Source organism: Staurois parvus, unplaced genomic scaffold (genome assembly GCF_062004578.1).
Source record: "Staurois parvus isolate SC_StPar_1 unplaced genomic scaffold, SC_StPar_1.0 ptg000292l, whole genome shotgun sequence".
Classification (NCBI taxonomy): Eukaryota; Metazoa; Chordata; class Amphibia; order Anura; family Ranidae; genus Staurois; species Staurois parvus.
The window spans coordinates 3,525,382-3,549,408 of NW_028318088.1; the positions used below are offsets into that span (position 1 = coordinate 3,525,382).

General features: G+C 39.4%; 1 protein-coding gene across 2 annotated transcripts in view; it reads right to left on the reverse strand.

Moving 5' to 3' along the window:
• ZNF462 (zinc finger protein 462) overlaps positions 1-22,944 on the reverse strand; it is a 103,631-nt gene extending 80,687 nt beyond the window's left edge. The window contains exon 1 of one of the 2 annotated variants that reach the window (XM_089682609.1): positions 22,540-22,944. The gene's annotated coding sequence lies outside the window, so the exon portion shown is untranslated. The remainder of the gene's footprint in view (positions 1-22,539) is intronic. The other variant, XM_089682607.1, reaches the window with a different exon arrangement.
• Between the last annotated feature and the right edge of the window lie 1,083 nt (positions 22,945-24,027).

Below are 24,027 nucleotides of genomic sequence, written 5' to 3' on the forward strand. Positions count from 1 at the left end.
AGGATTGCAGTTGAGCCAAGAGCATTGTGAAAGGATTATGCTGGCACATTCAACTGCTCTCTGGTACCTATAGACAGCTTCCATCCACAAAGCAAATGAAAACAGATGCTTTGCCTCCTGGTTTGAGAAGACAAGAAGAGTTGTCTAGAAATATGTAGATTAGGAGTTCTGACTTCACTTGAATGCTTGTTCCAGGACAATGACTTAGAGTATTGAAGCCAGAGACAGTTAGGCACCTAATGTCATGGAAAGAACCAATGGCAGGCCTGCATCTCTCTATCAGGGACTATTTACACAGCGCATGACAATGCACCTGCTCTATCTGGTTGGGTTGTGTCATTGTGAATGGAACCCCAACACAGCACATCATGATGCTTACAGTATACTGTACTTTGTTAAAAAGAAAAAAATGCATTATTTTTTTCATCCGCTGTGGTGATTTGGCAGCCAATTCACATTGAATGGACTACCTTAACGCAACGCAAATTAAAAGTACACCATAAAGCGCATTAACATATGTGCAAGTGGGCTCTCTGAAAACTTAAATAACTAATTCACAGCAAATATACCCCATAAACAAGGAAAGTCCTTTCTTATACACCAGCTTACAGCACTATAAAAAAAATGTGGATTTTACCCATTTAAAACCTACAATGCCAGTTTAAATATGTTTGGTTTCCATTAGCATTATCTTGCAAAAAAAATAAATAAAATGAAACCAAAAAATAATGTATTATTAAATTAGCAAATGCAGCATAATATGAGGAAACATAATGGCTACAATAAGTCGCATATTCCTAAAAAAAACACATTCCTGTAATATGAAAATACTTGTTCTTATAGTACAAATGTCATGCCCCTTAGAGAATGGAAAAATGCAATCATCATTGAGCGTTAAAATGAAGAGCCGATAAGGCCTTGAGGACATTCAGTCATCCTGCAATGTTTAATCCTTTCCTTTGTTACAGTCACATTTTTCACAAATACAAATAAAAACCAGTTTAAAAACATCTAACCCACATATTTATCTTCATGAAATTTGGCATCACTGACTTCTGTTGCTTTCATCCAAGAAGGTGCAGTAGATTAATTAGCTATCCTTCTGCTGTCCCTACCACCAGGCTCTGGCTTCCTCAAACACACCAGAGAAGCTTCCCACCCCCTCTCCTATGAGCTCTCAAAGCAACCCAATCTGCAGATACAAACACTCTTGTATGCTCCAGGCAGTCAGTGATACACAACACAAAGCACACAGTAATAAAGTACACCTAGTTTGAATATGCACCAGAAAACAGAAAGAAGCATTGAGTAATGCTAGCAGAACTGCTAAAAATACCTTCACGTTGCAGAGCTGAATGTTTTTTTCTCCTTCATCTTCTCTCCATTGTGTCCACATTTCAACTGACTCACATTTCTCTTCATGAGCCAGGCAGGAAGTGATATGGAGTGACTCACTGTCCAAGTGCCCACCCACTATTCAATGATAACAACCCAGGTCAGGAAGAAAGCAGCCAGCTTCTGAAGATGAGAGAAGACATGTGCTACAGAAAACCTGAAGCCAGAGAACATGATCTGAAAGACAATGAGGATCTTCTCAAAAGCAAACAGCCTCTGTCTGTCAACTGCTGCAGGATGGTTTCTCAGCTCCTGTTAACCAGGGCATGCTGATACATTTAGTTCCACAACAGCTTGAGAGCCACAATGTTCTACCAAAAGGTGGAAGAAATATCTAAACACCAGTTAGCATTTCAGATGTTCATTAGAGTTTGACAGATTGTACATTTGCGGTTTCAATTCTAGTCGAGGAAATTCAGAACTCGAGCAAGGCCAGAATTTTTTTATCTATACTTTGCAAGTTTCTTGGCAAGAACTACCAAAATCTGGACTGAGGTTTCATGGACAGTTTCAGGCAACAGAACTTCAGACAGAAAACAGTGGTCAAAGAAGAGGTCATACTCCAGGTGGACAAGACTCCACCCAAGACCCAATTTATGGGTTATCAGACACAGCAGCTTTCTATGCAGACTAGAAAATATTTGCTCCACATCAACAAAATAAAGCATTTAAACCTTTGTTGCCATCCTAGAGCACGACTGTCCATCTCCAGTCTAGGGGACTAAACAAAAGCTGCCCCCCCAACACCACCACCATTCTTAAAAGTAATCTCTTGGAACAGAAATATGGGCTGTCATCGATTACTTGTCTTTGCAGATGACGGTTCTATGGTAGTCATGCTCAGCCATGCCTCACTGCCAAAAGTCGCAGACTTTCAACAAATATGTGCATCAGGTGCCACACCTTACAGAATAGGTTGGCAATGGCAACTCCCATACCTCTATCCTGGCAGATTTATTTAAAATGAGTGAATAGTTGAGTATTGGGAGGGGTTGGGTCAGCCTTCACCTTTCATATCTTCAGTTTGTGGGAAGATTTTATAGTTTTTGCCAAAATAAACAGCATTGACATTAAGATAACTTACAAGTTCATGTCAACCACAATGCAGTGCGGATTTTGCAACTTCACATTAACAAATGGAAAGGGGCATAATGATAACATATAACAATAGTTAACTTACTCGTTCAGGTTTATTAACCAAACAGTGCAAAAACACTATGCAAAGTGTATTACCCATAACAAGCAGAGTCTATTGGACAGACTTCTTGCATTGGTCAGACTTCTCTAATATTTTTAGTTAGTATGCGTTACTGCATTTTTTCCATTGTTTCATGCCCTGTGTATTGAATAAGCCTTACTATGTCATAACAAAATGCACAAATTATCACAAGTGTGTGCAATTGTTATAGACCACCCAACATAGCATATTAGAATCATTATGTGGATATTAAATGCCACATATGGACAATAATAGGAAACAAAAAGTTACAGCATCTGTCTAAAATAAGTTTGGAAAACCAGATAAATTATTGTGATGGGCGTTGGTCACATCATTAAAGAGTATTTAAGGAAGATAGGTTACTATAAAAAGTTTAGCCTAGATTAATTACTTAAAGGAAAACTCCACCAAGCTGGAATCAGTTGGTGAAAGTAGTACGAAGCTTACATTCACTTCTATGTCTCAATTTTGTGATTCCACATTTGAATGTTTACGTAAAAGCAATAGCTGAGATCTAATATCATGATCCTCTATATCTTTTCTCTGGACTGGTATGACTATGTCAGACATCCAAATGAGAGGAACTTGTAGGCCATCTGGAATGCCCTTAGTCTATGACTTTCAAAAGGTGGCTATTTGAAACAGATCCACCAAGCATTTCTTGGATTTCCTTGAAATATTTTAAGGTGAATGATAACACAAAGGACACAAATTTGTTTTTTTCCCACATGAAATAACAAAAATGGAGAATACATATTCATAGGTTGGCTGAATAACACAATGAGGTGATCTGAGCTATCTTGAGTATTGATGGATGAGGCCAGCATCCTTGATGGATGAGGCCAGCATCCTTGATGGAATAGGTTAACGTTGATGTTTTAGCACTGGATGGCATGCCTTCTCATTTAAATGCATATCTTTCAGAAACAGCAATTCTTTCTAGGCATCAGAGGGAAGGGGAGCAAACTGCAGCAAATGCACGGAATTGTACACATGCATAGTTCATGTATGCATATCTTTTTGCAAGCATGTAGCAATTACAGGATACATATGAGCACAGTGAGTCACAGAAAGGACTTTGCCCACAGAACACACTACAGATCACCCTCTATGGTGTACATCGGTCTTCTGAGCGCAGTACTCAAGGTTATTATTAGAAGATGACAGTACAGTGACATGAGCAATGCTCACACTCATGCTAAATCAGCTTAGTCCTAAAGATATTATTTGCTAGGCTGAAGCTGAGAGATGTTCAGATGTGTGATGCTGATTGCCAGTTCAAATGAACTAGTAAATCAATGTCGAAAAAAACGGGGCCATAATGAAAACTAGAAGAAATATAATGTCTGTATTCCCTATAACAATCACTGTATTCATTTGCTACACTATGCTAGAACAATGACAGTTGGATTCAGGTTGCTATAGGCAATATACACTCTTTTCTTTCCTACAGTTTTGCAAATCTCTCCAATAACTTTTCTAGTGTGTGCCACAAAGCTTATTTGATGTTTTATATATTTTGTTACTTTGTAAATGACATATGAAAAAGGCATTTTCAAAGCTAGTGTTTTTTGGAAGTGTGGGACACATACCCCTCCTTCAGACATGTCTTCAATAAAAGTAATCTAGGTTTGTTCTAAGGATGCAACTTGTCAACCTTGTGGAGAAAAAAAATGCTTCGGTCAGTCTATTTACATATGAGTTAATATGAATGGACCTCACTTGTCATTTTGGAAAGCAGGTACTTTTAATTTCTTTCTTGGAGGACAGTCGTGTAGCAGGCACAATGCTTTGTACATGGGAATTAAGGAGATGCCCATGATGCAGTGTACATTGGAATAAGGGTATGGTCACCAGAAATCTAAGGAGATGTACGAAGGAGAAAATATTTAGGAATAAATATGTAGGAAGTTCATAATATAACAGAAATGCCTACATGGATGCTAAATTCAGGAACCTAATAAGCAATAGGGCTACCACAGGCAACTCAGATAGCTTCCTGTTCTTCTTGCGATGTTGTTGTACAATCCTAGAACCTCTGTACGATTATTAAAAAAATAAACATTCTAATATTTTGAAAGATGAAAGAGATTAAAATGTACTCCAGAAATCAGCACTCAGAAATCCATGAAGGTACTTCAAATGGAGTGTGTCAAACTAAACTAGGACCACTTGCCATGTACTCTACTACATGCATGCCATTTACTGTTACATGTTCAGGATAAACTCCTCTGCTTGGAGTTCTAGATTTAGTCACCAGGAAGACTATAAAAGCCATGTAAACTATACTATATATTACCATTTTCATGAAACCACTTCTGAATAATTTAATACTGTGTTTCGGGACATAAAAATGTTTGAAAATTGGAATATACTGATTTCTGTTAAGACCCCTCAAGTGACCATTCTCAAAAATTAGACCTAATAAGCCCTCCTACAACCATGCACAAGCATTAGACCCAAGGAGCCCAAAAGATGGCTCCCAGTACCATTGTAGACCCACACCATGTATACAGGTTGAAAACATAACAGTGGGTTAAGGAATCTTTTGACTTTTTCCAAACAATCTTGACTGGTTGTAGAAAATCATGTGAAACAAGTCATTAGGCCATATTTTTTTGTTGTTTGGGGACCAGGCTTTTTGTTCCTTACACCACTGTACATGTGGTACAAGCAGTTTCTGAAAAAGTATCAAATTATACAAAATGTGTTCAGTCACAGGAGTGCCAATTCAATTCTGCAATCATTTTGGAGAGTGTACTTTTTGGCAATCAGCACCTATGCATTTATAGGTCCATCTATAGTACCTTCAAATACTGATCACAGTTTCTTTTTGACAGTGTTGTAGGTCTAAATTTGACATATGCTGTCATTATTTTTGTGTTTGTTCTCATGTGTATAAAAGTTTTCTGTTGCATACTTGTGGTTTAGTTACTACAAAGTTAGGCTTCATTTCCATGAGACATTTTAAATATGTCCATATATGTATTGTATAGTACAGAAACATCTGCAAAAAGGCACATACCAGTGCACAGCAGTTTGATTACTTTTAGACCTGTCAGGGAAAATATAGTAGCAGCCATTCCTGACATGTGATTTGAAGATGCAGGTTCTGGAGATGGCATACTGATTCTTCCTTCACCAGTAGATGAGTCCACTTAAGGTTCGATAACACTACAGTGCATATAGGATGCATAGAAAATGCATGTGCATTAATGTCTTTTAATGAGTTGAGCTTTACTGTGTGCTGAACGATGTTTTTCAAACGCTTAGTGTTGTGTTTTTATGTAGGTTTTTTTTACCACTTCCTCTTACATCACTTCCACCCAAGTTTATGGGTGTTGTAAATCACTCGTCTGCCATACAAAAAATGTAGCATTTATACCTTTTAAACCTAGCATGTACCAACCTAATGCTTTGGTGCGAACTGGGCAAATAGACAGCAATAGTATTTGCTTTGTCTTTGTGTTGCGCCTGCATTGATCAATGCAGCTCAATGTACTAGGTGTGAACAAACATTAACATAAAACAAGCATTTACATCTTAGGTTTCCCTGTATCTAACATACACATGCTTGTACCAGGGCAATGACTAACCATGTAGTAAAGGATTTTTGTACCTACAACATTTCTGTCCCAAGAGGGTCCCTTTAAAGAACAAAGTACTACAGACCTAATCCTACAGAACCATAAAAATAACTGTTCTGAAATAATTTGGGTGAAATTTGTCCATTTGATACCATCAAGTTTTTTAAAATGTCCTAGTCAAATGGTATGTCTTCTATACAATTTTTTGTACCCAAAAATAAACCTTGCAAGTTCTTCAGCAATGGTCTAAATGTAGTTGGAGAGTGAAAAAAAGCTGTCAAAATAGAACACTGTAGTGATGTTTCAATGCCCTTTAGCTTCTTTGTATATAGTAGCAGCAATCTACACATATTAGAGTAGAGAGCTGACAATATTTCCTGGCTTTCTCCTCTAAGGTGTAACTATGATTAGACAAAACCATTGCTTTCTTTTAGCTGATTTGAACCTCTGTTTTAGAAATTATGGAGGCACCCTAAATTCCCCACGGTTTATCACACTTATTTGGTCAGCACTCAAATATATCTCCAAGAAAAAATACTGAAGAATTTCTCTAGTATACTTTCAGTTCAGCCTCAGCCTTTTCTTTCTAATCAATGTCAGCCTTTGCCCAGGATAATTTTAACAAGAAGAAATGAAGATATGTCAGGCTCTTATTTCACAGCATAAAACAGGATTGTGGATGAGATCTTTCTGTCTAATGTTGATCAAATTACTCAGCAAATGAATTCCCACCCCATGTCTCTTCAGCACAGTCCATTATAACTCAGAGCATTTATTTTCCAAGGTGTAGATGGACTTCTGCATTCTAAGCACTTCTCAGAAAAAGCAGAACACACAGTTTTTTTTCCTCTACCCATCCCCCAAGCGTATAGCTTTCTTCTCAGATAAAGGAGGAACTGCTCTGCTGAATTTTTCCAGCACAGAGACTATAGACACGGCTTCACAGAAGCTGCAGTGATGTTAAGTCCTCAGAGCTTTAGAAGCAGCCATTTTAACTCAGTAAATGCAGACTGAAGTCTGTAGCCTAAACACAACATGGCTCCTGACCATCCCAGTCTTATCTGAGTAAAACACACTGCTCTTGCAGTAAGTTCTACTATTTGTGAATTAAATTCTGTATAGATACTGATAGAAGCTACACATTTTTCTGGATTAAAACAAAATGTAGTTAACTGTTTCCAGAACTTGTTTCCAGCTAATATTTTTTGCAGAAATGGGGAATTGGGTGGAAATTTTAAATTGTGCAAAATAAGAAACCCAACAAAGGGCCATTGGTGATTAAGAAATAGATAAAACTGCAACAAATTAAACTGAAGCTAAAAACATAGGTCATGTCCAAATTCCATCTGTTCTCTTAGGAGTTGTCCTTCTGCTCTGCAAAGAGAGGACACAGCCTGACTGTTTGCTGGATTCCAAAGTCTAAATAACCTTTGTTAATCTCTAGCCGGTCTGTCTGCATCAGCAAACCCTGCCAACAGACACACCCTTCATCACAAAGGCTACAGCCAGCATATTAAAAGGCTTCTCTGAAGGTTTCATTGTGCAACCATTAAAGAAACATGATGTCTTCTTCAAGACGCCATTTAGTACTGCCACGCATAACAAAATTTTTAAAAAAAGCTATTCAGTATATAAAAAAAGGTGATAATCAGTTCTACAAGCTACTTAACAACTGCAATGCAAATTGTTTATTTGGGTAGCACCTCATCTAATTAGGATTGTTCTGCAGTATCTCCAAAGAAAAACCAAGATGGAACATGCTAGTTGCATATCAATGTTTATTTGCTCAAGAACATATCAAGAAAATAAACAAAATTTGAAGATGCAATTAATTTTACACAATAAATATCATAAATATGACATATCTCATAGGACATTTTCAAGTACACCTGTCCATTCAATAGGACTTCTTTCACCAGGCAAAAAAATCATTTGTTCACAGTCCAACATTTTCCACCATAGCACGGTTTAACTTCTGAACTCAGTGTAATGGGTAATGTTCAAGGGTAGAATCTCACATGGACATGATACTTCAGCCTATAAAATGAAAATCCTCACACAAGGACATCAACCACTCATATACCAGAATACAAAAGTGTTTACCACAGCATTCACTTTTGTGCACGCTCAGGAGGAACAGCACCTGCAGCATTGGAAAATGTGATCTACATGTTCTTTTCAAACAGCACCCACCTTTTTGGAGGGTCAATGACAGCTTTCCTATTTCTGCACAGTATTTGTTGCTGCTTATCCTGCAGTAAAACCAATTTCGTGGGGTACATTATGGGACAAAGGATGAGAATTTAGGTACATACGATTATGCTGCTACCTTCAGGAGATTGGAAACCGGCCAAACTAAGATGTAAGGACAGCCAAGGGTAAGCCATTTCACTTCCAGCTTGCCTCAGTGTTGTTAGCAAGCAATAATAGGAATGAATTATAAGTACAGTGCGGAAAGAAGAGTGTCTTGTAATATACTCTAAATGGTTTTTACGGTGAGTCAAAAATCATATTTTCCTAAGTGCAGAGAAGAAGAAGGTCACACTGTGCCTTCAATGTCACCAGGGCATCCACTGCAAATCTTATTTTCCTAATTGCACACTGCAGGACACAAGATAAGAATTCAGGTACATAGGGATATCCAAAAGCAGTCCAAGTGAAGGGTGAGCAACAGAGCAAGCACAGGCTAACAGACCTACAAAGACTAACAGGTTAACAGAGTAGGCAAAACAGAGCCTACATATCCTGAAGAACCTTGCAACCGAATTTGGCATCATCTGAGGCTTGAACATCAACCTGGTAAATCTTAATAAATGTGTGACCGGAAAATCAAACTATGGGGCAAGTGACACAGAAAACAAAAACACAAAACAGGCTCACAAGTAACAACAGGTTAGCAGATGAAGCTCAGCAAAGCTTATAGAGCTACTAGCAGGACCTTACAATTTAAGCTGGCATCAGAAAAAGGCTAAGATTAAATGCAGCCTTGCAAATCTGAGAAACATATTATTGATGCTCAAAAGCCCCATGAAGCACTAACTGATTGTAGTGAGCTTTAACTTTGCCCTAGAGGTCACAATCTTGAATGATGAACTGTGGATTCCACCTAATGATAGTGGAATGAGAAGCGGTGATAAAACTCAAACAGTGCATACCTCATATAAACAACAGAGGGAAATCTCAGTTTTCATAGCTTTTGGTTTGAACACATTGGATAAGGCTGTGCTTTTCTTCAATACAACCATGTGAATGAGGGTATTGAGAGGAATATTCCAAATAGGTTCAAAGGGCAGTCTTTGAAAAGCTGACAAAGCCAGGATCAGATCCCACAGCATCACTGGGGATCTTACAGGCGTAACAATGTAACACCCTGTACAAAGGCTTTCACTAAAAAGTGAGAGACAAAGTGGTCTATGAACAAGCACCTCTAAGGTTGAGATTTGACACTTGATCCAAACCAGATTAGAGAAAACACAGGATTCCTCCCATGGAGTAGTACCTAGCATGAAATTCACTTCTCTTGCACTGAGAAAATAGTTTCCATGTGCATTAGCAGACTTTGCAAAAAGTCTATTTACTAGTTTTGAAGAGCATAGGGATGACTGAATTCTGTTCCTTATGATTAGGGCTTCATCAGCGAAGGTGTTAAAGCCAGCGACTAAGAAGCAGGGTAGCAAAATGGCCCTTGGAACAGAAGATCTAGGCCATATGGGTTGAGTCCATAGAGAGTCTGACAGGAGACTGACAAGGTCCAAGTAACACGTCCTCCTTGGCCAGTTCAATGCAATTAGAATCAATGGAATGCTTTCCATCTCAGTTCTGCATAGTCATAGAGGAAGGAGCTTCAGAGAATGAAAAGGTAAAACTGTGACCTCAGTGTCACCAGAGCATCCATTGCAAATCTTATTTTCCTAATTGCACATTGCAGGGCATGGGATACTTATTCAGGTTCTACTCTGTTAATCTGTTGGTCTTTGCGGGCCTGTTAGCCTTTGTTTGCTCTCTTGCTTGCCCTTCACTTGGACTGGTTTTGAACATCCCAGAGTAGAACCTTGCAACCAAATGTGGCATCATCTGAGGCTTCAACATTAACTTGGTAAACCTTAATAAACGTGTGACGAGGAGAAGAACTGAGGGGCAGGTGACACTGAAAACAAAACAGGCCCACAAGTAACAACAGGTTAACAGATGAGGCTCAGCAGAGCTTAACAGAGCCAGTAGCAGAACCTTACAATTTAAGCTGGCATCAGAGAAGGCTTGAATATTAACATGTTAAGATCAAATGCAGCCATGCAAATCTGAGAAACAGATGCTAGATGATCAAAAGCCCATGAAGAACTAACTGATTGCAGTGAGCTTTAAACAGAAAAAAGGGGGAATCTTGCCTTTGAGGCCATAATCTATAAATTATGAACTGTGGAATCCACCTAGTGATAGTGAAATGAGACGCAGGCTGTCCCCCATTGGAACCTTCAAGAATGACAAACAGAGTCGGGCTGAGGAAAGGGAGCTTTAGCTGAGTGATAAACTCAAATCGTGCATAGTCATATAGACAATTATCAGAAATCTCCATTTTCATAGCTCTTGGTTTGAACATATTGGATAACACTGAGTTTTTCAATAAAAAAGAGGGAATTCCCCCCCCCCCCATTTATACTTACCTAGGTGGATGCTGCATCTGTCCCCCGACGGCTCTAAGTGTCAGAACTCAGCAATCACATGAGCACTGATCGCTGAGTTCTCACAGCAGCTCTGAGCAGAGAGCAGTGACTGTCAGTCATTGATGTCTGCTCTGTCCCCCAGCTCTCACTGCAGCACTGGGCTGTGCAGGGGGTGGAAGTGGTTGGCTCAGGCTGAGAGGCTGAGCCTGGTGCCACTCCTGACTCTGGGGTGGATCACAACTTTAAAGTGGGGATCTTTCCCCAGCCTGGTTCGGCTGAGTGACATCAACCTATAGCGGACTTCAGTCTGCTGTCACCTGAAAACGGGTCACAGGAGTGCAGAACAAACTGCACTCCTGTGATCCACAGAAGTACAGCTAAAAGAGCTCTGGCTATATTTTTCCTTTAGAACAACGTTGTGAATGAGGATAGAGAAAAGGAAGATCCCAAATAGGTTCAAAAGGCAGTCATTGAAAAGCTGACAATACCAGGATGAGATCCCATAGCATCACTGGGGATTGTACAGGAGTAACAATGTGAGCGACACCCTGTACGAAGGCTTTCACTAATAAGTGAGAGGCAAGTGGTCTATGAACAAGCACCTCTAAGGCTGAGATTTGATACTTGATCCAGACCCGATCAAAGAAAACACATCCTCCCAAGGAGTAGTACCTAGCATGAAATTCACTTCTCTTGCACCAAGAGAAATACTTTCCAAGTACATTAGTAGGCTTTGGTAGAAGTCTATTTCCTAGTTTTGAAGAGCATAGGGATGATCAAATTCTGTTCCTAATGACCATGGTTTCATCATCCAAGCTGTTAAAGCCAGCAACCAAGAAGCAGGGTAACAAAATGGCCCATGGAACTGAAGATCCGAGCAAAATGGATTGAAACCACAGAGAGTCTGACAACAGCCTGAAAAGGTCCAAGTACCATGTCCTCCTTAGCCAGTTCAGTGCAGTGAGAGTCACTGGAATGCCCTCCATCTCAGTCCTGCAAAAGTCAGAGAGGAAGGAAGAGGAGGAGAAGGTTGAACTGTGGCCTCAGTGTTGCCAGAGCATCCACTGTAAAGTGTAGAGGATTCCTGGACCTGGAGACAAACCTGATCAGTTTGTTGCTGAACCTGGAAGCTATTAGGTTGATGTCTGGTGTCTCCCACTTGAAACAGAGGTCTTGAAATACTTTTGGGTGAAGAGACCAGATGCGGATGACTGAGGACGTCTGGCTGACATTTTTCCACTTCTGGGATGTGCATGGTGGTCAGAGCTGGAACTTGAAGTTCTGCTCAGTCCAGAATCAGATCCGCTTCTGATGTACTGAATCCGCTGATGGTTGATGTAAGCTTCTGCCAAGGCATTTTCTGGCTGTATCTTGATCAGATGATCTTGTAATTAAGAGGTCCACTGTTGAATCAATAAATAAATTGCTCTGAATTCCAGAATGTTGGCTGTGAGACAAGCTTTATCGAGCAACAAAGTCCCTTGCACTTAGAGGGTGTCTAGGACTCATCTCCAGCTGAATACATTGTAAGGACCTTCTGACTCCAAGGCAGGATTTGGGAGCCACTGAGCCAGGGCAATTCTGGTTTTGAAGGTCAGGCCTTTGTGATATCCCAGAAATTGGGTCTTCTTGTCCCATGCAGCCAGAATCTTGAGTTGCAACAGTCTAGAGTGAAATCAGGCATATGGAGCACTTTGAAAGAGGTTAAACTCAAACCCAGAACCCGCATGTAAAAGCGGCATAAGGACTTGCTTCTGAACTGTAGTGCCTGAATCTGGGAGTGGAGGGATTGGAGTTTTTCCTATGGAAGGAAGATCCTGGAGAGTGTAGTAACCAGAAAGAGGCCTAAATACTCCAAGCAATGAGTCAGTTCCAGTGCTGACTTCTAGAGGTTCAAGATCCACTCTGTACCTCTGCAGAACATAAACAGTGTGTAGGGCACTAACAGTCAATTTCAAATGTTTCCTCATAAGAAGATCATCCAAGTATCCCAAAATGATGGGATGTACTGGGAGTGATACAGGTGCTGGCATCATGGTGAAAACCTGAATTGCTTTGAAGAAACAAAAGGAGGGGTAATGTTATGAGCCCACTGCAAAACAAAGCAAGCATTGATGCACTGAAGAGATGAGGATATGCATGTAGGCATCCCAGATGTCCACAAAGGTCACAAATTCTTCTGGACAGAGAGAAGCAATGACTGACCTGGAAGATTCCATACAGAATTTTGATATTTGAAGGAAGGTGTGGAGAACCTAAGGTTCAAAATGTGGAAACTGTGCCTTTTGCTTTTGGTAACTGATTAGAAACCCTGGAACCTTTCCTGTTTTGGAACAAGGTCTGCAACTCCTTGAGAGAGGAGATGCACCAGAGCAGCATGAAGGGTCTCTAGTCTTTGTGGGAATGTTGGCAGGTTTTACAACCTGAAGTGTGGTGGAGGCAGAGATTAAAATTCTAGCTTGCAGCCCCTGAATACCACGTTTAGAACTTAAATGCCTGATATGTCACAGGAACAATAGAGGGCACCCCCTCACAGTGGGGAGGACTTGGGGAGTCCAGGACTTATGGGTAAAACAAGAGGTAATCTTCTTAGTCTCAGATTTTTAAACAGGCTGAGGGCATTTAAGAGAAACCAGGCTGGTAACCTTAGGGAAGGCTAATGCAGGCTATTCCAGGTTAAGCCACATGCATACTGCGTCAATATAGACCAAACAATATTTTAAATTTAAGAGAAGACAGACTCCTCATGTACCAAATCAAACACAGGTAAGGTATACTCCTCTTCATCGCCAGCTAACTGTGCAGAAGCAGATACAGCTCCAGGGAATCAAACTGACTCTAGAGGAGAGGACATGGATGCATGCTTGAGGCCTCTGTAATCTGAGTCTGCTAACATGGCTGAGATGTGTCCCATAAACAAAGCCATGGTAGTAGTGTCTCTATACACAAAACAAAGAGGGGGTCACTCTAGAAGGGTTTATGAAGGCCTTTGCTGAGTGTTGCAACTGAAACAGGGGACATGGGTGCAGGCTAACAATATCAGGTCTTTTAGAAGAAACAATGCAAGTTCTACTGGAACTGCTAGTAGATTGTAAGCCAGCAATGCCAACAGGAACTGCCCTTGCGCTCATTATCTGCCATAATCTATAAGAGCCAGCAAGTGAGAGCTTTTCCCACAGTGGGTACTCACAAAAAATCCTGTGGGAGCAGCTATTGCCATTAGTGACTACATGAATGGAAGGCAGCTAAGGGCCCTGGTGTGGGTGTGCCTGGAGAATGATGGAAAAGCTATTAGCTCTATGTGCACTCCTTGAAAATGGTACATGTATGCGCAGAACAGTTATTCACAAGGAGGCCACACAAACTTAGAGGGCATAGCGAGGTCCAGGTACAGCCTCCAAGGCTGTGCTGAGGATCATCTAATTCAATGGCTCTGCAGCTAACTGAAGAATCGTGCTAGAAGAAAAAGGGAATCTTCAGAAAAAGTAGAAAAGGAAAGCAAGAATTTCCTTCTCTCAGAGTAGAGAAGACATCTGTTCTTCTAAAGACACTTGCAAAAAACTAAAGCAGGCTGGGAACAGGAGTGATTTTACTGGACTATTCTTGCTGCTTTGTTTTGCCTAAACCCTTTATACTTAAATACTCATCCTGTGTCCTATAATGTATGATTAAGAAACATTTATGTAGTTCCCAGATGATTAATCCTCAAGGGGTTGCAGAGAAGCCAATTGAGCAGGTTAATTTTGAATTCCTGTTCCCAGGACAGAGTCTAGTTTTTCCTGAGTGGTTACAAAAGGTTCCTTCCAGTTTCATGTAGCTTCTAATAGAGTCTCCCATAGAGAATATATGTAAGATGCTGAAGCATAACTATACTGCCCCCTTCACCCTGTCCACCCCATAAATATCTCCCCTACTACCTACTTCACATCAGCTGATAATTTTCTCCACAGTCTTAAGCAGCTTGGAAGGCTCTTCAGCATACTCCACTGAACTAGCAGGCTATGACATACTGGGCATTTGCAGCCAATGCTCCTAGCCCCTGAAGGTGAAGCCATCTCTTTTGAAGGTTTGTAAGCAGACTGCTTCTCCAATAGGGTATCTGAAGAAATAGAACCTCCTGGACAGTTTCTTTTCTTCTTGCCCATATACTCATTAAACACTACTGAAGACCTGCCCAAGCAGGTGCAGTGGGGTATAAATGGTTTCAATTTTATTTAAAATATAGTTATTCTTCACTTGCCATTACCTTGGCCCATAGGTGAGTACAGACATGAAGATGGAATAGCAAACTGCTAGTTTCCTCAAAAATTCAGCTACAGTTTCTCCATCATGGAGAATAGACATCAATTTATGGTGGAGGGGGTTGTGTTTTTTGTTAAACCATACCAGTATGCTGCAAAACTGCAACTCTATGTTCAACACAACCTAGTAATGTACGTACTAATATTTCACATATCTGAACTGCTTTGATTGAAATAGCTAAAACGTTTTTTTTTCCACGGTGATACAGATTAAAATATACTTGGCAGTAGCTATGATATTACTTTTCAAGGTGACCAGAAGCAAATTTTAGCTCCACATACCAATGGCTAAGAAAATCATGTATTCTAATTTCAGATAGCAGTGATGAACTGGTAATAAACATATTTTGTGCATTTTTCAAACGTATATAGCACAGAACAATACAGTCCATAGAGATATTCATATCAGGTCCCAGCCACCAAGGAAGCTTGTGAATGAATGTTTGTAGGAACCCTTAGCTCCTCCTTGGTAAGCTCCAATTAAATTAGAAGTATGGTGTGTTAAACATCAGAAGGAAACTAGAGCATCTTTTATAAAAAAATAATACAACCAAACCTAAGGCTCAGAGTTGCAAACCAAGAGTTTTAACCTGAGTGTTATATTGAAAATGTTTACTCATGTTTACATATTCAATAGCTTTCCTTTCTAGTTCTTAGTCAGCTTTTGTAGTTCTGATGATAAAACACAAATATATTTTGTGATGCACTTCAAATAAGGCAGTGGTGCAAAATACCATTTGAGACAAAACCAATTCAAAAATATGATATAGGAGAGTGCCTTGCCTAAACAAGCTTTTACTCTAATAGATGGTAGAACATTCTTATAAGGGAGTGCTGTTATTTTTAAACCAGGCTACAATAATCCAAATACTAAAGTACTTGCTTAAAACACAAGACTGTGTAGAAGAGATTTCTATCTGCTGTAGATCAAGCAGCATGAGGCCCCACCCAATGTCTTCTCAGCACAGTATGTTTTTTTCCAAGGTGCAGATGACTTCTGCATTCTGAACACTTGGCAGAAAAGCAGATCATCCAGTTTTCTTCTCTAATAACCATCCCCCAGGCTGAGTCCTTTCTTCTCTGAGCAGACACAGTTCAGCTGAATATTTCTAGCTCATGTTCCTGAAACAGGAGAAACAGCTCCTTACAAGAAGCCATTTTAAAAGCAAGCACTGGAAGCCTGAAGCACAACATGGTTTCTTATCCTAGTGTCATCTGAAAACAGAAAGCTACTAATGCAAAAGTGTGCATTACTAAGTAGTGCAAAGTAAATTGAAGCTGTGCGTGCTGCAAATTTAAGATGCAAAATTAAACTAAGCTAACCAGTGCTTGATTGGGTCTAATTTTGTAAGCTCAAATATGTTAGCCTCTGCACGTTGACATTTTTCTCACTATCAAACACAAAATGATCAGATCTCAAAACTCTAGTGTTCACATTGGATTTGCTTTCTCTGGGGAATTTGTAAATTACTGTTTGAGGGATAAATAGCTGTGCAACTTTGTTTAAAAAAATAATTTTGCCTGCGTAACCTTGAGAACAGATATTCCCCTCAACTATAGCTATCACTTTGTAAAGGTATTCTGAAAGCTTCATCATGCATCTCTGGATGATATCATATTGTCATCAGCAAAACAATTAATACTATGCTAGCCAAAAAAGAAAAGTTTGCAGATTTTGGAATAGTAACCTTTTATTACTAAAACATCTTCAGGAGGTGACATAACTATGCAGTTCTAGAGTAAATTGCCATAAAGATGCAGAAACCAATCATCACAACAGTTTCTTAGGTGAATTTCATATATTTCAAAGGAATGTAGATTTTGCATAAGAAAGCATCCAGACTGGGTAACAATAAAGAACAACTTCTAACATATCACTTTCCAACCTCTGAAAACTCTGGTCAAGAAGCCAGATCTCTTTGAAATATATTAGTAAAAACATACCTGCAGAAGTTTTTAAATAGGCAGGGTTGCAGGGTTTCTAATTATATACTAGGTAATCAGTAACTAGAGTAGACTCAATAACCTAAGTTTTGCTAATATACAATGTTCCTCTACTCTTTTACCTCATTGTCTTGTTTTATCAGCATTGGATAATGTTACATTTTTGTTTTGTTTAAAGCAGAGATGTTATTATCCATTTTGTTAATTTACCTAGTGAACAGGGTTTGGGTCATACTGGAGTTTTGAGGACTAAAGACCTCCCATGAACACATGGAAGAATGTACACAGCAGAATTATTCTCAAGACTGTAACAACGTTTATCATCAACTTTTCATCATTTTAGTCTGTTCTTTATAGAATACCTTTGCTCAGTTTAAATATGAGGTAAGAGATCAGTAGACTGTTTCATGTTTTTGATAAATGTCTGGAGCATGGTTGGCAAATAGTACACCTAAAACTTCTCAGTGATTAAACGTCTATGTGAAATGTTCATGACCACAGCATAATTCTAAATCCTTACTGAGAGGATTATAAGAAGTTAACATGCATTGATACAAGTTTTTAACTTTTTTTTTCACATTAGCTGGACCATTGTAGGTTTTAAAGCACTCTCCAGACAAGTGTTTTAAAAAAACACTGTAACAGTCTACAATTGTCATTACTACAATAATATTCATGAATAATTTTCCATCTGTAGTTTTATTCTCTGGAATGTTCTTTCATAAAGTGTCCTTCTAGAGTTATGTTTTGCACCCAGCAAATAAATGCCCTTTTAATCTTCTCTATGAACTTACAACAATGAGGTGATTTTGGCCAAGGAAAAAGACATGGAATGGATGGAGATTAGTGGGAACCAGTCTCCAGATCATATTTCAGCCCATCCTTTAACAGAATCTTTATGTAAGGTACAGTTTTATACACAATTATGTCAAACATTTTAAAGCTTTCTTAAAACCATTGAGCCCCATTGATAATTCTAGACATTTACTACAAAATCCAAGCAATACTACATTCAAAATTCAGGTAATACTACATTGTCAAAACAATGGATTCAAGACGTTTTGATACTGCTACAACCTCCACTCCTATTTTAATACAAATGACCATGCACAAAACAACCAACGGGAGTAATTAGTGATCTGCCTGATGTTTTAATGCCTCTATTGTCTACAATACATCTTAAGATTCTCTTGAAAGTACTATATTGCCCATAAAAGCATCTTGCCATGGTAGACTTTTCATAGCCAAGTGTATTCATAATATATATATAAATATTATGTATTTGGATTTCTTCAAAACTGGAGATGCTGTAATAAGTAAATACATAATTTGGTGACATGATATTCAGTTTTTCAGGTTCAACTGTTTTACATGAAGCCAAAGTTACTCAAAAAATGATCATTTTAAATCTTGGTTGGTTTAATTTACAACCACTGAGAAATTACCTGTTCTTTTATCCATTATTTAGCCATATACGTATATGTCTATTATACTGTTTATGTAGAGTGTGATCTCTCTTACATATTCATATTTTGGACTGTCAACACCATACAACTTTGGGTTCCTTTAAGTTTCTGCCAGCCTGCAGGTTGGAGCCGTTCAAACAGCCACAACAACAACAACAGGTGAGCCAATGGGTAGCTCTCTCTATGTTTGAAAAACATGCATGTAAAGTTTCTCTAAGTGTCCCTGAGCCAGAAGCAGTAACCCAATGGCAGAGGTGAAGCTCTTACTGATCTTCTGGCATAGAAAGAATAGCCACATTTTCAGTCTAATCAGATTTATCTGGAACTAGCAGTCAACCATATCCACCATATTTGGAGAAGATGATCTTACAAATCACAGTAAAATAACATATGTAACAGTTATTATTGGTATATTATTATTATACAGTATTTATATAGCGCCAAAGGGTATGTATATCAGACAGATCTTTTGGTAAACCATAACTCACACATAACTTTGTACGACGTACAGTATACTTGGAGCGTAGAAACCTTTTTGTTTAAATGGGAAACTCATCTTCTGTTTTTAAAAAATTGCAACACAAGCTATTTTGTATTTTAGTGTTAAAAGAGATCTATGGGCACAGCATATACTTTCATTTTAAAATATCAACATTGTAATAGCTATACAAAACTATATTTATTTTTGACAATCCAATATAAGCCAAAATGAAAAATCTTCATGTTGTGAGTGCTACCTGCCTGCTGGTTATCTCTCCCCACAACTTCCTGGATTCCCTGCATACATTGCAACTACTCTGCTCATTTCTTTGGTTACTTTCAATTTATAAGGACTACGTATCCCATGGTACCTTGCTGCCTGCAAACAGTGATTTCTGTACGGATTCTGGCTCCTGAAACGCCTCCTTTTAGCATCTCTGTAGTTCAGAGGCCATGCTCTTTGAAATGTATAACACAGCAGTGTCTGTTCACAAAAAATAGTGAATGTGTCACATTTGAAGGAAGTAAATGGGTGGGGATCTTCACAAAGTTAGTATACAACTGTCATGATCATTCAGATGAGAGTAGACTAGAAATCATTGAAATACAAAGAGACCTTTAATATATGATTTTACATTTTGACTATAGATACACTTTAATACAAATTACTTTTCTGCATCCAGACATGGGTTTCCCAAACTGGCAAAAAAAATAATAATTGAAAATAGCTTTATAGTATAAAGACATTCTGGTTCTGTACATTGTTGTTGTACATTTGTTGAACTGCTATTACCATCAGCTTTTCTATTATTACAGCACTGGGTTGATGCATAAGGCTATGACAGGAAGACCAGCCCTCTTAGCACTGAGGAAGTAGGAAGGGGCTGAGGGGAAATAGGAAGTGAGAGGTATCTATGTGTGAGCTTCAAGATAGGACTTTGTAATGGAAGTTTGCTAGAATTCTTTAGAAAGTAACTGACCAGGGGAGGGTTGGATTTCTTTTCTCAGTGAAAGTTAAGTTATACTTTTTCAGACTATGACGAGCTATAATGTACTGGGCAACACACTGTCCACTCTTTGGTAAAATTCACAGTGTCAGTACTAGGGTGTCACAGCACTTGGGTGTCATGACAGATTTCTTCTAATATGATGAATGCCAACTGGTTTAAATCAGCTGCCCTTTTTGGTGGCACTTTTCTGTATGGTTATATCTGATGTCTTCTGACTATTGGCCTGTACTATCAGGAAGTACATGTTGACTATATTTATTTTGAGGGTTGAATCTTAGGATATATTGTTATTGCAAGCAACCTATATACATGACAGAGTCATGGTATGCAATCCTCATAAATCTCTTAAATATGCCATAGATTCTACTAGTTTAAAATCTGAAGGCTAACCCAGCACAAGATAGATATTCAGTTAGTTACATGTTGCTGCTGATGGGCTATGTCATTCACTGGTTTCTCATGTCTCTTGAGGAATTACTCTGGTATTAGGTCCACACCAGTTCCTACAGCTTTGACCTTCCACAGCTGTCTAACTACAGTACTGTCATTTATGTAAACTAGATTTAAAAATTCAACAGAGGAATTAAGAACACTGCAATGATGGAGGTAGAAGGACAGACATGGAAATGCAGATGCAAAGATATCTCCACCAAAGTCACCAAAAATATGAAAGCCCATTGGTTATTCAACTTGCCTGCACCAACCATAAAAGTATTGGCTTTGGGCCACTAATGACATCATATCAAAAATCAATATTGTTGTAGGTACAATATATTCTCAATTAAAATAAATATCTTCAGTGATAAATCTTACCTGGCTTCATTATTGGTTTCCTAGTTCTCATTGAGATGTAAACTCTAAATGTAGTAATTTATTTGCATACAACACAAAACATACATGGTGAAGAACTGTTGCACATAAACAACATTGACCAGGTAAGGATTATCTGGATTACAAACTGAAGACGTCAAACATATATTTTAGTGGTAATAAATATATGCAAATGCTCATATCTGGAAAAAAATCTATTTTCATAAGAATAGTCATTGGAAGTTTCCAAGGACATCATAAGGAGGCCCTTTTCTTGTGAGATACTTACAGAATATGGTTATTTACAGCACATACAAATGAGATACTTTATGATATTACTCCAACCTTGGGAAACCAATCCATGTTTCTGAAAAACACTGCTTAAAAATAATTTTGTAGCAAGTTTCTGTAGATTATAAACCTTAATGAAAAACCAAACGTAACATTTTTGAATTATTGAGGCTGTTAAGCATGGTTGCCAAATGGTACACCAACAGGATGATCAAGAGCCATGTTAAATCGTGAAAACCTCCATGTCAGCTTTGTCTACTTTGAAGCCCTCTGTTCTCCATCTTCTGGTGGAGCTACAGCATGACATGAGTTATCTGGCATACATCATGGCTTTCTGCAGCAACTTGCCTAGTCACTTCCTCTCAGAACATGCCATCAGCTTGTTTCACCCACATGGAAATAAAATACAATAATGAAGCTCCAGTGTTGAAAGTTCTTCTCAAAAACAAAAATGCCACCTAATGATTTGATCATAGTTCTAGACTGCCGGGTTGAGCTTAGAAAAGCAAGGAGCTATGAATAAAGCAGGGTGACCAGGAGGAGCTTAATAATGAGTATGGTGGAGCAGCTTTGTACTATGAGGTCTGGATAGAAACCAAACCAGACAGGCTTCTCAGAGAGCACAGAGATAGAAAAATCATGGACACAAACCAAACCTATGGTTCTAAAGTCTTCTAAGCTCCATCTGGGGTTAATCATGTACATAGATTGCTTTCTGAGTGGGGGAAAAAAAAGTAGAGGTGACATGAGGACTTTCCATATGATATTTAATGAAAGCACAGTGGTTTCTTTTCTTCTCACCCTCAAGAAACATCAGCCTAAAGCTGCACAACAACCCCATTCCCTCCCTCCTAGGCAAGAGAATCCAACTCAGAATCAACCTTCCATGTCAACTCAGCTCAGGAGGGAGGGGGTGCCCAGAAGACCTCTTAATAGGCGAGGGGAGGGGGTGGGGGAAAATCCACAGCAAGCAGCTAATAGAAGAGGTCATCCTATTGCTTTGGTCATGCAGCCACCGAGCATTCAGTCATGTTTCCTACCCCCCTCTGTGTCTGTCACTGTTGTACTCCAGACATAGAAGTGCATGCAAACCTAGCCTCTGGAGTCTTCAGCTCCCCTCTTCCGTTTATCATTCTTATTTTTTCTTAATCTCCACCACATGGGGGTGTTTGGGGAAAGCAGAGGAGGTCAATTAATGAATTCATTAATTGTCTCTTCTTCTTCTCCACCTCCTTTCTTCTCCAGACAGGCTTGCCACCCCCTAAGCTTCCCCAATCTCCCATCGCTCCTTCTAGTCTCCTGGTAGACAACATTATTTACCAACAAGGACACAATCACAATAAACAAGGAGAGGGACTTGAATGGAAGAACTTACAGAGCTCTCTGGACGTGGCTGCACCAGCCTCTGTTGTCCTGCTCCTTCACAATGTGGCGTTGGATCTATGTGGAGAGATGGTGGCTCTCTGCTTCAACTTGTTCCTTGACTCTCATGCTGCCAGGTTCAGCAATGGAGAATTGCCATCTTCCCTGCTTTTTTTTGTATCTTCTCCTCCTCCTCTCTCTCTCCTTCTCTGGCTGCTGCTGCTCTGCAGCTGCAGATGACCTGAAAGATCCGTCTCTCTCACTCAGTGTGTGTGTGTATGTGTCTCTGCCTCTTTCTGAATAATGAGCAACCAGAAGGGAGAGGGAGAGCGAGAGAAGACAATCTCAACCACACAAAACGCTAGAGCACCAGGGGGTGCACAAAGTCTATCTAACAGCAAGGAGCACGTAGACATGTCTCCTATCTGTGGAACGTCAGCTACAACATATTCAAGCAGAGCAAAGTGCCTCCTATAGCTCACATGAAAGGACTAAGCTTGGGGGGAAGGGGAAAAAAAACTTTTCTTTCTGCTGCTTTTTTTTCCTGTGAAGTGCTTTGAATGCAAGAGTCATCTACACCATGAAAAAAAAAGCTTTGAGATGTAATGGACTGTGCTGAAGAGACATGGGGTGGGGCTTCATGTGCTGCTGTAATATGACCTACAGCAGATAGCAACCTCTTCCACACAATCCAGGCTTGTGCTTCTGAAATAAGAAGCTTGGAGGATCTAGATGACTGCAACTTGATTTGTTTTTTATGAAAGGATCTAGTGCAAAGGCTTATATTGATGAACAGAGGAAAAAAACTGTGTGAGAGAGGATGTTCAGCCTGACCAGAGCTTTAGAAGCTGCAGGCAGAAAGCTAAGCTCTTGTGCAATGCTCTTCCTGTTTACTTTTCTCATCAGAAGTCTGATGGCATTGTAATAAGGTGTTTGGAATGTTCCTCTGCTAGTGAACATGAATATTCCTCAAGATAATACTGAAGTATGTACAAGCAGGCAAGGCTGCTGGAATTGAGGGAAGGTCAGTGTGCCTTACCTTGTCAACTATGCAGAGGTCACCTACCATGAGTATACCAAAGCTGGCACCTACCTACCATTAAGCTTTTATTTGATTTTTTTGCAATTTCTTTTTATGATGTTTATTCCATACAGAAGGAAAAATGTGCACATATAGCTAACCTCAGCAGACCCTTCTCACCCCAAACAGTCCACTCTGCTCTACATAGACCTCCTGCTCTCTAGTTCCTTCACCACCTCCTCCCATGCTGGGACGTATAGCTAACCTCAGCAGACCCTTCTCACCCCAAACAGTCCACTCTGCTCTACATAGACCTCCTGCTCTCTAGTTCCCTCACCACCTCCTCCCATGCTGGGACTTCTCCAGATCCTCTCACATTGCTTTTGGTGCAATTCCTGATAAATGTTTATTCCATACAGAAGGAAAAATGTGCACATATAGCTAACCTCAGCAGACACTTACCACCCCAAACAGTCTACT